Source organism: Parus major, chromosome 27 (genome assembly GCF_001522545.3).
Source record: "Parus major isolate Abel chromosome 27, Parus_major1.1, whole genome shotgun sequence".
NCBI lineage: Eukaryota > Metazoa > Chordata > Aves > Passeriformes > Paridae > Parus > Parus major.
The window spans coordinates 3,763,223-3,775,780 of NC_031796.1; positions in this window are offsets into that span (position 1 = coordinate 3,763,223).

The window sequence follows — 12,558 nt, forward strand, 5'->3', positions numbered from 1 at the left end:
GTGCAGGGAGCAGAGCGAGGCCTTCCCTGGCTCAGCCCAGCTGGAGGGGACAGGAGCTGGGTCCTGAGCAGTGACCAGGACAGGGACCTGTTCCCTGTGGAAAAACCTCTCCAGGCCCTCCTGGAGCTGCAATAAAGGACAGAGATGACCTTTCCAAGAGGAGCTGGGATTGCAGGAATTGGGCAATAACAGAAACAGCAAATCCAAATCCAAAGGATCTTTTTTCCCAGTGAGAGGAGTCAGTGCTGCCTTTGGGAGGGGTCTCACTATTCCCACCTGGCAGCAGGATTTACCCACAGCTGCTCAATTCTAGGCTGGTGAAGGGATCACTCTTCCATCCAAAGGAGGAACAGCACCTGTGAGCAGCAGTGAATCCCAGGACCGAGGCCAGGAGATGTCTGGAATTCTGTGGTCGGAGCTGCAGAAATGACTCCTGATTCAGGTCACAAAAAAACACCCAAATTGAGGAAAAAAAAAAAGTTATTTTTTATTTCTTCCTTTCTCTTTTTCCTTCCTGGCAGGATAAACTCTCCAACAACATTTCTTTCAGGTCAAGTGAAATGTTCTGTACTGTCTGCAAGGAATTATTTCATTTAACTTTCAAATCGCAGCTTCCTGCTTTGCTTTTTGTTTCCTTGTGTGTGAATGGGAGGATATTGGACACCCACTCAAAATATTGTTTAGAAAAGGCTGAAATGGGAAGCTTCAAGTTTTCTTTCCACAGCAATAATCAAATAAATTGAACATGAATGTGGAAATGCAATAAATCATTTCAATTCTGTAATTGTTACAAAACAAAACACTCCAGTTACGTTTTTTTCTTTGTTCTTTGCCTTCGTTTTTGGCTGAGCTCTGTTAAATTCCATGATTATTTATATTCCTACATGAACGGTTTCAGGATGCACTGAGCAGCCTGGAGGAGTGGTAAAATCAGATAAATCCTCTCCTAAATCATTCCTTCAGCCCCAAATCTGCCTCTGCTAAGCAGAGGAATGATGGCCCCAGCAGAATTTTCAGGCTGATCTCAGTGATCTCGGACCATCCTCACAGTGCAGGAATTCCCTGGGTTTCCTTGGAATATTGACCAGCCTTGTGCCTTTGTCCCGTTTATTCCTGTCCTGGGTCATGGCCCAAAGGCTGCCAGGGGTCAGGAAGAGTTTGGACAGGGGCAGGGGAGGATTTTGGGGTATCTGTGCAGGGCCAGGAGCTGCAGTTGATGATCCCTGTGGGTCCCTCCCAGCTCAGGAGATTCTGAGATTCCCTGGAATCCTTTAGAGGTGGAATTTTGACTGCCTGACTGCAATGCCAAGCAAGTGTGGCCTTTAATGGCAGAGCAGTCCTTGATGGGGACGTTTCTCTGGGTCTCTAAAGGGTGACCCCACTCACAGCAGATTTATGACCAAATCCATCCCATTTCTTTGGTCTCTGGTCTCCATCTCACATTCCCAGCAGGCAGACAGGGAACTGGAGCCTGGCAAAGCTTTGCCTTGCAGGATGAAACCACATCCCCCAGCCAAGCTCCCTGAGCTTTGTCCCCATGAAGGGCCCTGGTTCATGGGATGACCTTAAACAAAACATTTCCCTTCTCATCTGTTTTTGGGCCCAGCTGGAAACCTCCCCCAGCCCCTTCAACAGCCCCGTGCTGGGCTCACAGCTGAGCTTTCCTGGGGGAAATAAAGCACAAATGAAAACTGCAAACCATCATCAAGCCCTAATAAATGTTTCAGACACAGGCTGGGGCCAGGAGAAAAGGCTGGAATTAAACCTTGGAGAAAGCTGGACCATCACTTACTTGGTTTTTAATTTCTTTTTTTTTTTTTTTTTTTTTGGCTGTTATTTATCCCTGCTTAACTTTTCAGGAATCTCAGCTCCTGCACACAGGCTTGGAAATTTTTATACCCTGACCATATGTGTTGGATGAAGTTGATTGAGTTGATGGATGGATTGATTGAGTTGATTGATGGATTGCTGAGCTGCCAGGGAGCTGCTCCATGCTCCCCATCCCGAGGCTGTCACTGGGATACCTCTGCAATCCTGATCTGTCACTCTGGGGCTCCACCAAACCCCCCCAGTCCTTCCTCCCAGGGGAAAGTGCCCCTGCCCAGGACAGGGGTGGCACTGGCTGGGCTTTAAGGGCTCTTCCAACCCAACCCATTCCAGCATTCTGTGATTCCGTGATCCTGTCAGCCTGGAATATCCAGCATGGATGTAAGCACAAGATGTCAGATGTTCCTGAAGTGCTCCTGGTTGGAAGAGCTCTCAGGAAGCCCAGCCCTGGGTGATCTTGTTTAACCTTGGCCTTTTCCTTCCATGGCAGAATGAGAGCCACCAGGGAATGGGAATCCAGGGTGGGGAAGGGCCCTGTGACAGCACTGAAATTCCAGGAGCTGGAAATCTGCCCAGGAATGGACACCTGGCATTGCCTTGCAGCTCCTGGAGCGCAGGCCTGGGGCACGTGGCCCTATGATGTGGGGTCTGACCCCAAGGTTTCACAGCAAGTCCCAGCTCAGGGCAAGTCTGGGAGGAAGAATAAGAAGATGTAGAAGAAAAAAAAGTCTGCTCTGCTCTGAGCTGAAGTTAAATACCAGGAATATTCTGAGCAGCCAAGTTAAAGGGTGTCAAGCTGGGAAAGTGCTCTTAAGGTAATGAAAGAACGAGAACAAAATCAAAACTAAAAATGAGACATTTGCCCAGAACCCTCCCTGATGAGGAGCTGCTGGAGCTGGGCTTTGTCTTCCAGGGACAAACCCAGACTGGGATTTTGGGTTCAGGGAGTGATGAAGAGAAGGATTCATCAGGGAGGGCAGCTCCCAAGGAGGTTGATTATCTACTGGAGAGGTGATGGAAGAGAAATCAGAGAACAAAAGGTGAGGCAGCTGCTAAAAACCAGGGACAAAATTAGGAATAAGCAAACTTTAACAAGATCCAGGTTACTGTTCTAATGTGCCAGGCAGGAGGGAAGGCAGCAACCCCAGTGTCACTTTTAATTTAGCATAAGATTCGAAATTGTGCTAAAAAATGCATCAGAGTTCTTTGATTTTTCACAGCAGATCCTGAAGAATTGTGGGAAAATAAGGAAGAAAAGCAAACCTGAGGGAAACAGCCAATGGCCAGGAAATGTGGGGCCTTATTCCAACCAAAATTCCTTTCCAAGGAAGAGTCTTGCTTCGAGTGCCCCTGAGGTCCTTTCCTCATCATTACTCTGGGAATCCGAGGATTTGAGCTGTGATTTGAAGGGGATTGGGAATGTGCCCAAAGCAGTCTCAGGGTGAGAGCCCAGGGAAACATCACCCGACCATCTCAGGGCAGGTCAGCTCTGCTGCTGCTGCCCCAGCTGGTCCTGCTCAAAGTTCAGACTGAATTTAATTCTTTGAAATTGAAAACTGGATTTTTGGTGACCTGTGTCACCTTCTCTTCCTACAGAAAAAGTTCCTACAGAAATCCCATAATGGCACACGCAGATAAATGTGGGGTTTCTCTGTGGAATATTAACATCAGCCTTTGCTGGTTTGAACAGAGCATTTGGGAAATTTTATGAAACATTTTGGAGGATTTAAGGAAATTTCACTCTTTCTCCAGGCAGTCCATCCCTTCCTGCTCCATTCAGTGGTGCTCATTCCCAAAATAATCCATGCTGGCACACAGGCAGTGGGAAGGGCATTGTCTTCCCTGGCAAGCTGAGAAAGGCAGGGGCGAGGCTGTGAAAGTGTGCAGGGATAAAAGGGATTTCAGGCAGCCTGGAGACAGCGGTGAAATCCTTCCCTGCAAAGAAAAGGGGCAGCAGCACGGCAGTGGCCAGGGCAGGAATGGGGCTCTCCTGTCCCCAGAGAATGGGAATCCAGTCCCTCCTGCCCCTCCAGCAGTGGGGATTTGACTGAACACGGATCTCATGGAAATAGCGATTCCAGCAGGAGCTCCCTGTGCTATCCAGGCTCTAAACTGACTCAATCCATTCTCCTCCGGGAGATGAACGTGTGATCACATCTCTCCCTACAACCAACATCGTCTCCCTGCATCCCTGCCACCTCCGCCTTCCTTGGGAGATGAACCAACTGATACATCCCTAATTAAACTCTGAGCAATCATCCCCAGCTCGATTCAGCTTTCAAATCTGATGCTTCTATTCCTGAATAATGGCAAGTGTGCCTGAAAGCTCCTCTGCTTTTCTCAACTCCCCTTGATCTAATAAAGGATAATGCTGCTGCCTCAAAGTCTGCTCTGGCTGGAGAACATCCAACCCTTCCTAAAGGGAATTCTGGTTGTCCCTGTGGATTCAGGGGGATTGTTCCTGTGAAAATCCAATGAGATTTGCCTGTGTGGTCACTGAAGGGGGACCAGCATTTCCTGCTCTGAGGAGTTCATAGTGTGCTCTCAGGGATTTCACTGGAGCCCTCAGACCTCAAGGAGCTGTGCAGATCAAAGCTCAGTGCAGCTTAGACAGAGCTCATCTACTCTGAGCTGCTGCCACTCCCCAGTGCCCAAAGACACCTGGATTCTGCCAAATGTGCCTCAGTCAATCCCAGGGCAGAAGCCAGGGAGCTGTGAGAGCTGCTTGGGTCTCTGAGCTTGCCCAGCATCTGGAAGTCCAGCATCTGCTCCAGGCTGGAGGATCCAGAAACCAGAGGGCTGGTTTAGAGGGCTCTGGGATCCAGCTCATCCTCAGCCAGAGGGGCTCAGAGCTAAAAATGGGGAACTGGACAAAGAAACAGCAACAGGCGAAAAGGGAAGGTCAGGAAAGTCCTAAAGGAAAGCTCTCAGCAAGAGGAGAGAGGACTTCAAACTACCCCATGGTCCCTGGGGCTTCCAGCTGTGGGGAAATGTCCTTGTGCTAGAGGCAAACCCCAGGGCTGGTGGTGTGGGAGGTGTGGAAGAGGAGAACCAGGCTGGGAGAACCTGGATTAGGAACCTGGTGGCCCTCTTGTGTCCCTCAGGGTGCTCTGAAAGCTCTCAGAGCACCGATCCCCCTTGGATCCAGAATCCTTCTGGTGAACAGGACCAGCTCCAAAGGCCAGGAGCTCCCAAAGCCTGGAGCTCTGTTTTGGTGATGTTGATGTGAAATCTGCTCACCCTGAGCATGGCCAGCACACACTGCACCCACCCTGTCCCCATCACCACCATGGATCCATGGCTGGGCAAAGCAATAATGGAATAATGCACTTTGCAAATTAATGAACTGCTGCACCTCTCCAGGCTTGGCCAGAAGGGCTTTCCCAGGGAATGGCAGGAGGGACCAGCTGTGCAGGATGGGATCGCAGAGCTTCTTCCCCAGAGCTCCCATGGGGAGCAGCCCAGCTCCTGCCCTTCCCCTGCCAGCCTAACTCGGTGCAATTCCTCTGCCAGGGCAGTTATTTTCCCTGCAATCACACTCTGCAAAGTTTCTCCTCCTCAGGTGTCTTGTCTCACTTCAGTCAGTGACTCCTCCAGCCCTCTGCACTCCTGAATCACCCCTGCAACACGAGGGATGCCCGTGGAACACAAGGAGCCTCTTATTCCCACACATTCCATGCTGGGCCAGCAGCTTCCTCCCAACTCCATCAGCCACTTCCAACTGCTCCAGAGAATTTTCTGTAATGAATCTCCCACCTCTGGAGAAAGATCCTCCAGAACTCGATCAGTCCCTCGTGCCTTCCTGCCAGCCGTGGATCCCAGTCCCTGCCTGTCCCTGCTCATTCCTTCCTGCAGGAGGAGAACTGGGAGCCCCACAGGCAGCCTCCCATTAAAGCACAGGGATTAAAGGATTTCTGGGCACTTCTGGTGCTGGGATCCCTGGTGAAGGATTCCCAGTGACTCCAGGGAGCCCTGGATCCCTGCTGCTTTCAGTGACACCCTGCAGGCAGCATTGGGAGATCCCAATCCCAGTGGAGCTCCGAGGGACAGGGATTCCCATCCAAGCAGAGCCAAGGGGAGCAGGAGGGGGCAGCCATCCAGAGGAGTTTGCTGTGCAGGGATAATCATTCCTGTGGTCTCTGCTGTGCCCCTAAACACAGCCTGGTGTGGGGATGCTCTGATCCAGCTCCTTCCAGAGCAGGATCAGATAAACACCACCATCCCCTTATTGCTGTCACCTTCAAGCAGGGAGCTGCAGAAGGCTCTCCCCTCCCTATGCCCTTGCCTTGAGCATTCCAGCCTCTGCTGATTGCATTAATTCCCTTTGGAAGTGCAGTAATAGCACCTGACATCTCCCGGGGCACACTGCGGGAAGGAATTTGCAGTTTCAGCCCTAATGAGGAACAAATTGCTGTCCCAGGCAGGCTCTGGCCTGATGGTGCCATCACAGCAGGCACCGCTTGTGACTGGGGAGGAGCAGACGGAGAGAGAGGAGTCACCGAGGGCTCCCAGTGGTGGAACTGCAGCTGGAGAGGGCAAACCGCAGTGTCAGCCTTCCCTGGGGGATGAGAACTCGATTAGCCTTGCACCAAACCAGTGCAATTTATTCACTCTGAGCTTCTCTCCTTTTTCTCAATTTGCAGCCACTTTGCTTGGATGGATTTGATTCCAGGCACGGAAGCTGTAGTAGAGCTGTGGAGAAGAGGCTGCTCCAGGTGAATTCCTCCTTCCATGAATTTGGATCTCACAATGCCAGGCCCCTGCACTGCTCCAAGGGCCTGCAGTGCTGGACAGACTTCCCAGGAAGCAAATCCTAAAGCCTCATAATTCCTCACTAATGAGCACTGGGCCTCGCCAACCCTCAGCTCCTGATGCCACTTCCAAGACAAGTTCCTCGGCCTCCTTTCCTAAGAGGGAGAAATTCAGGAATGCAGAAGGCAAAAGAGCTGCCTGTGGCCAGACAGGATCAGTCATGGCCCAGGAGCTGAAGCCAAGTGTCCTGAATTTAATTATCAGGAATAGTTACTGGTTACTAATGGTTTTACTAATGGTGTTCCAACACTTCTGATGGATTACAGAACAGGGAGAGGCCCATTCCAGCTGCCTGCAGCAGCTCTTGCATCCAAGCATGAGATTTGATTGTCTTTAGCTCAGCTCCCAGTTCTGATAATGAGAAAATCCAGGGGCTATATTTAACTCCTGCTTCAGGGGAGCCCTGTCACAGCTCCTTCCTTTGTTCTCCCTTCTCATGTTCAGCAGTGCTCAAACAAAATATTCCCTGGATTGGGGTTCTGCTTTTCCACAGAGTCTCTGTTCTCTTGTTCAGCACTGCTCAAACAAAGGACTCCATGGATTTGGGGCTCTCCATTGCCACGGAGCCTGGGTTCTCTGCCTGCCTGGCCCCACAGGTGAGCAGGAGCCAGAGCTGCTCCGTGTCCCCTCGGCTGCAGCAGCCAGGGTCACATCCAGCTGAATTCCTGCAGCACTCTGGAACAGAGGCACCTTGTGGAAATGCTGGATTTGGGGCCAGGGGGTGCCTGATTAATTAGTAAAGAGCCCTGGTTCACAATCAACCTGAACTTAGGGAACGTTCCAAGGAAACATTTCATGAGAAATTTTGCAGGTTGGAGATATTTGAGGGAGTGAAAGCTGATCTCTGTGAGGTTACTGGGACTTGGGATCCCCTTGGTTTTACACCTTGCTTTTGTTGGGATCAACCTGGCTTTCCACAGCTGTGTCCCCACAGAGCTGCTCCCTTGGACTGTGAGGCCTCAGGACATGCTGAGCCCATCTGGTCCCTTTTTATGGACACAATTACTTTATGTTAATTCCAGCTGTTTCCCACTGCTTCACCTCTGTCAGAAATGAAGGTTTGGGCAGATCCTGTGGGAAAAGATCCCGTCCCTCTGGTGCCACCCTGTTGTGTGAGGTGCAGCTGAAGGGACCCTCAGCCCCCAGGGCTCCCCAGCTGTGGCTGGGCATGGTGGGACAGTGAGCAAGGGGCCAATATTGCCATTTTTAAATCATCTGCTCTGCTCAGCTGATTTAGAGCCAAGGGTTTATGAACCAGAGTTGGCAGGGAAGGGGAAGCTCTCGGAGCAAAGATTCCAGCAGAGCCCTGTGACACTTCCCATGCCACAAACCTGTTTTTTATTGTCTTTTTTTAACTTTTGAGACTTTGTGTGTGTTCAAATCAAAAGTTTGAACCAATGCTGCCTGAAGGGATTGGAAGCCCAGTGATTTAAGCTGTTTCTCATATCATATCAAGATTCTTCTCCTGCTTTGGAGCAGTAACAAGGTAATTGCTGCCAGGGCCTTTGGCAGGACTGTCCAGCTCAGCTCTCAGCAGCTTCTGCGATTCCATCAGAGCCTTTATTTTATGGGACATGAACTCATTTGGAACAGAGCACAAGGAAGAAGGAAAGAAGCAGCAGCATCATTTCGACTTCTGCATCCTAAAGGAATTGAACACTGTTTCTTTTTAAATCACTGTGGGAATTGCTGATGGAAGCTCGTTCCCCCCTTCCATTTGGAGTTTCTCTGCTGATGTGACCCCACTGTCTTCAGAGCATTCCACACTCACAGCAAACTGGGCCACCAGTGAATGGAGGAAAACTCCCCAACCCTCACAATTTTTCTCTGTTATTTGACCCTGGGATCATGTCCCTCATGGACAACACAGCTTTGTTCTCCAAACTCCTGGCTGAGAACATTTCCCAGAGCTAATTCCTGCAATGCTTTCCCAGATGGCACAAGGCAGCTCTGGAAAATGGTGTGGAGAAAATCAAGGCAGGGCCTGGACAAGAGAAGCTTTGGGACTTAATTGTGGCCTTCCAGTGCCTGAAGGGGCTCCAAGAAACGTGGAGAGGGACTTGGGACAAGAGTGACAGACACAGGGAAAAGGCTTCCCACTGCCAGAGAGCGGGTTTGGAATATTAGGGAAAGACAGAACAATCTGCACAGGGAGCTGCTGCAGAGGGACAGGGGCAGAGTGTGCTCCATGAGCAGGACAAGAAGTCACATCTAGCAAGAACAGGGGAAATGTTAAAAACCCTGAATGAGATCCCCAGGGAGCTCTGGAGTGTCCAGGTCCTTCAGAGCCATAAACACAGACTGAACAAACACACAGGGATTGAGCCCAGGAAACCCTGCCTGGAGTGGGAAAAAGAACTCCAAAACCTCTCTGTGTTCCCTGAAAACACCTGAACATTCCAAATTCCCCAAACCTTGTGCTGACCCTCTCTAAGTGCTCTCCATCCACCCCAATCCCCCATGTCCATGGTATCTACAGGCTGTCCCTTCCCTGGGCAAGGATTTTCTAACCTGCCAGGCCCAGGGTGGCATCTCTCCATTAAAACCTGACAGAGCCAACCCTCAAATTAGTTCTGCTAATGGGCTTAAAACACCCCAGGCAAATGCTAAACATATGCAAATGAGGCTGCAGCAACAGATTGAGCCCATGAACCTTCTGGAAAACTTCTGAGGCTGGAACAGGGCACATGGGAAAAGCTTTAAACACAGCCACAGAACGAGAGTGGAGTGAATTAAAGGTGCTTTGAAGGGAACCCGTGCCCACAAGAGCTGGGAAGAGGCACAAAGGAACCACCACGTGGATACTCCAGCTGAGGATGAAGGGGATTTTGATCTCAGAGCATCCTGCAGAGCTCCAGACCCTTAACTGGGGTGTTTAATTAGGAGCCCTGTTTAGATTTCATGTGCAGAGGCAGCAGGGAGGTGTCTCCAGAGCGATTCAGCCTGTACACAGGGAGCTCCATCACTGGGTGCTCCAGGGATTTATTCCTTCCTGCTTCTCCCAGGCTTTTCCCTTAGGAGTTGGAACTGAAAGAGCCTTAAGTTGGGTGGGAGGTATCCAGCCCTGTGTGACTCGTCCTTGGCTCAGAGCCTGGACTTCTCCAGACCCTGCCATAATTCCAATACAATAAAAGGTCATAACTAAAGCACTTGTTCCAGGGCCCCTCTGTCCCAGGAGAACACACAAGATGATTTATGTAGGACTGGGAAGGACATTCCAGACACTGCACCCTTAGGACCATTAACACCATTTTATGAATCTGAAATTCATTTTAAAATTAGAGATATTCCTTAATCCCTGCTGCTGTGGCTGGGTCACTGTTCCACATTTTCCAGGCTATTGGGGTTTTTTGTGCCAAGTCTGGCCTGTAAGGGGAGGATTTTTCTGCCCCCCTGGGGGTTGCCCATGAATGTATTTATAAAGTTGATCTTCTTACCCAGCTGGAAACTGCTAGAGTCACTCTCAAGAGGCTTAAGAGAAAAGGCAGATGCTGGAAGGGCTGTGGCTCTCTATCACTTGGTCTGAATTCATCAAGTCATGGAATATCCTGAGCTGGGAGGGATCCTCAGGATCACCCAGTCCCACTCCTGCCCTGCCCAGGATCCCAACAACCCCACCCTGTTCATCCCTGGAGCTCTGTCCAAGCTCTCCTGGAGCTCTGGCAGCCTCAGGACCATTCCCTGGGGAGCCTGGGCAGTGCCAGCACCTCTGGGTGTCTTTTCCTACAACCCAGCCTGATCCTCCCTGGCACAGCTCCAGCCATTCCCTCAGTCAAAAGAGGGCTGAATTCAGATCACATAGGTCAGTAAAATCATCCCTTCAGAAATTCTGGATTCTGTCACCTTTCCTCACTGCTCTGGAGGGGGAGGAATAATTTGGTACCCAAAGCTGATTTTCCCACCATCTCCATATTTCCATTCCCTCAGCAGGAGCAGGGGGAGGGTAACAGAAAACAAATGCTAGAGACAGTAGAAATTCAGGTTAAAGATAAACCCCTGTCCATTGATCCAGGTATCGACTTGGAAATGGAGTTTTGTGCACAAAACCCCAGTGCTGAATCTAGCAGTTGGCTCCTGGAGAACCTCAGGCAGGTCCCACTGGGGATGTCCCAGGGGACAGCCAGGACAGCTCTGAGCCTGCCCTGGGACATCTCCCTGCATCCCGGGCCCAGTCTGCTCCCACAGCTGGGACAGGGAAAGGGAAAGAGGGAAAGAGGGAAAGGGAAAGGGAAAGGGAAAGGGAAAGGGAAAGAGGGAAAGGGAAAGGGAAAGGGAAAGGGAGAGGGAAAGAGAAAAAGGGAAAGGGAAAGGGAAAGGGAAGCTCAGCCCGGGGTCTGTTCCCCTCCAGGGCTGTCCTGGCCTGCAGGGCCACGGGAGGCAGAGCTGTGCCCTGACTGCTCACGGTGACAGTCACAGAAAACCCTCTGAGCTGAGGAAATTCTCCTGCAGTGAGGAGACTTCAGGCAAGTCCTGATCAAAGGGATTTGGGCTGAGCTGCCTCAGCCCCTGAGCCAAGCAGAGCTCAGCAGTGAGGGAGGCACAGCCCCAGCATCCCCACAGCTGGGACCTGCCCAGGATTCCCCTGCTGAGAGTTGAGATCAGCTCAGCTCCAGGAATTCCAGGATGGTTTGTGTTGGAAATGAACCTTAATCCCACCCATTCCACCCCAGCCATGGCAGGGACACCTCCCACTGTCCCAGGCTGCTCCAGCCCCAATGTCCAGCCTGGCCTTGGGCACTGCCAGGGATCCAGGGGCAGCCCCAGCTGCTCTGGGCACCCTGTGCCAGGGCCTGCCCACCCTGCCAGGGAACAATCCCTGCCCAATATCCCATCCAGCCCTGCCCTCTGCCACTGGGAGCCATTCCCTGGCTCCTGGCTCTCCATCCCTTGGGAATTGTCTCTCTCTGTGTTTCCCACTGGCTCCCTCAGGCCCTGCAAGGCCACACTGAGCTCAGCCCCGGTCTCCTCTCCAGGCTGAGCTCCCCCAGCTCTCCCAGCAGAGCTGCTCCATCCCTGGGATCATCCTGGAGCCTCCTCTGGGCTCTCTCCAGAGCTCCAGGTCCCTCCTGTGCTGGGCAGCTCTGCAGGTGGGGTCTCACCTGAGCAGATCCCCTGGGCTCTCCTGTTTGTCATTCCAAGGTTAATTCACTCAAAGATAGGAAAAAAATTAAAAATTACAGTTTCTGCCAGTTCACTGAGTTTGTCCCTATGAGAAGAAGTCCTCATCAGCTCAGGGCTCTGGTTCTGTGGTTGGATCCCAAAGGAGCACAGTGCTGGACTCACTCAGGGAAAGGCTACACTACCCAGAAAAGGGTTCTCTTACTGCTCAGTCGTTTCCTAACCTGCAGTTAATTAACTGCCAATTAACTCCCAAGCCTGGGCACTCCCTGCACATTAAGATCAGGACACAAATGACAGCACTCTGCCCTACACAGACTGAGATGTGCCTGGCCTGGAACAGGATTTTAGGAAGGGTTTTGCTCCAACCAACATTCACAAATCTGTTATTAATTATCTGGAATTAATCACTTATGAATTAATTCAAGGCCAAACCACTGCACCTGAAGGCCTTAAACCAAAAGTTTTGAGCTTTGTTCTTGGTGCCTGAGGGTGAAGACTGTGGGGACTGGCACCACTGGGACCAGGCAGGGAGAGCAGCCAGCACTGGGATCCAGCTCCTGGTTCTCCCTTTGGAGCCAGCTCCTGAGCCCTCTCTGGCTGTGTTCCCAACTGTGTGTGGCTCCCACTGGCATGAGGGAGCACTGCAGGGACTGGGCAAGAGTAAGAAAACAAAGAAGTGCCAGGAGTTTCTCCAAGAGAGAACGAGCAGCATGCTCAGGTGGGCCAGGGAGAGTGCTGGGAGACTGCTCTCCTCCCCATGGAAACAGGGAAGGGAGGATGTGCACACAGGTGGGGAGA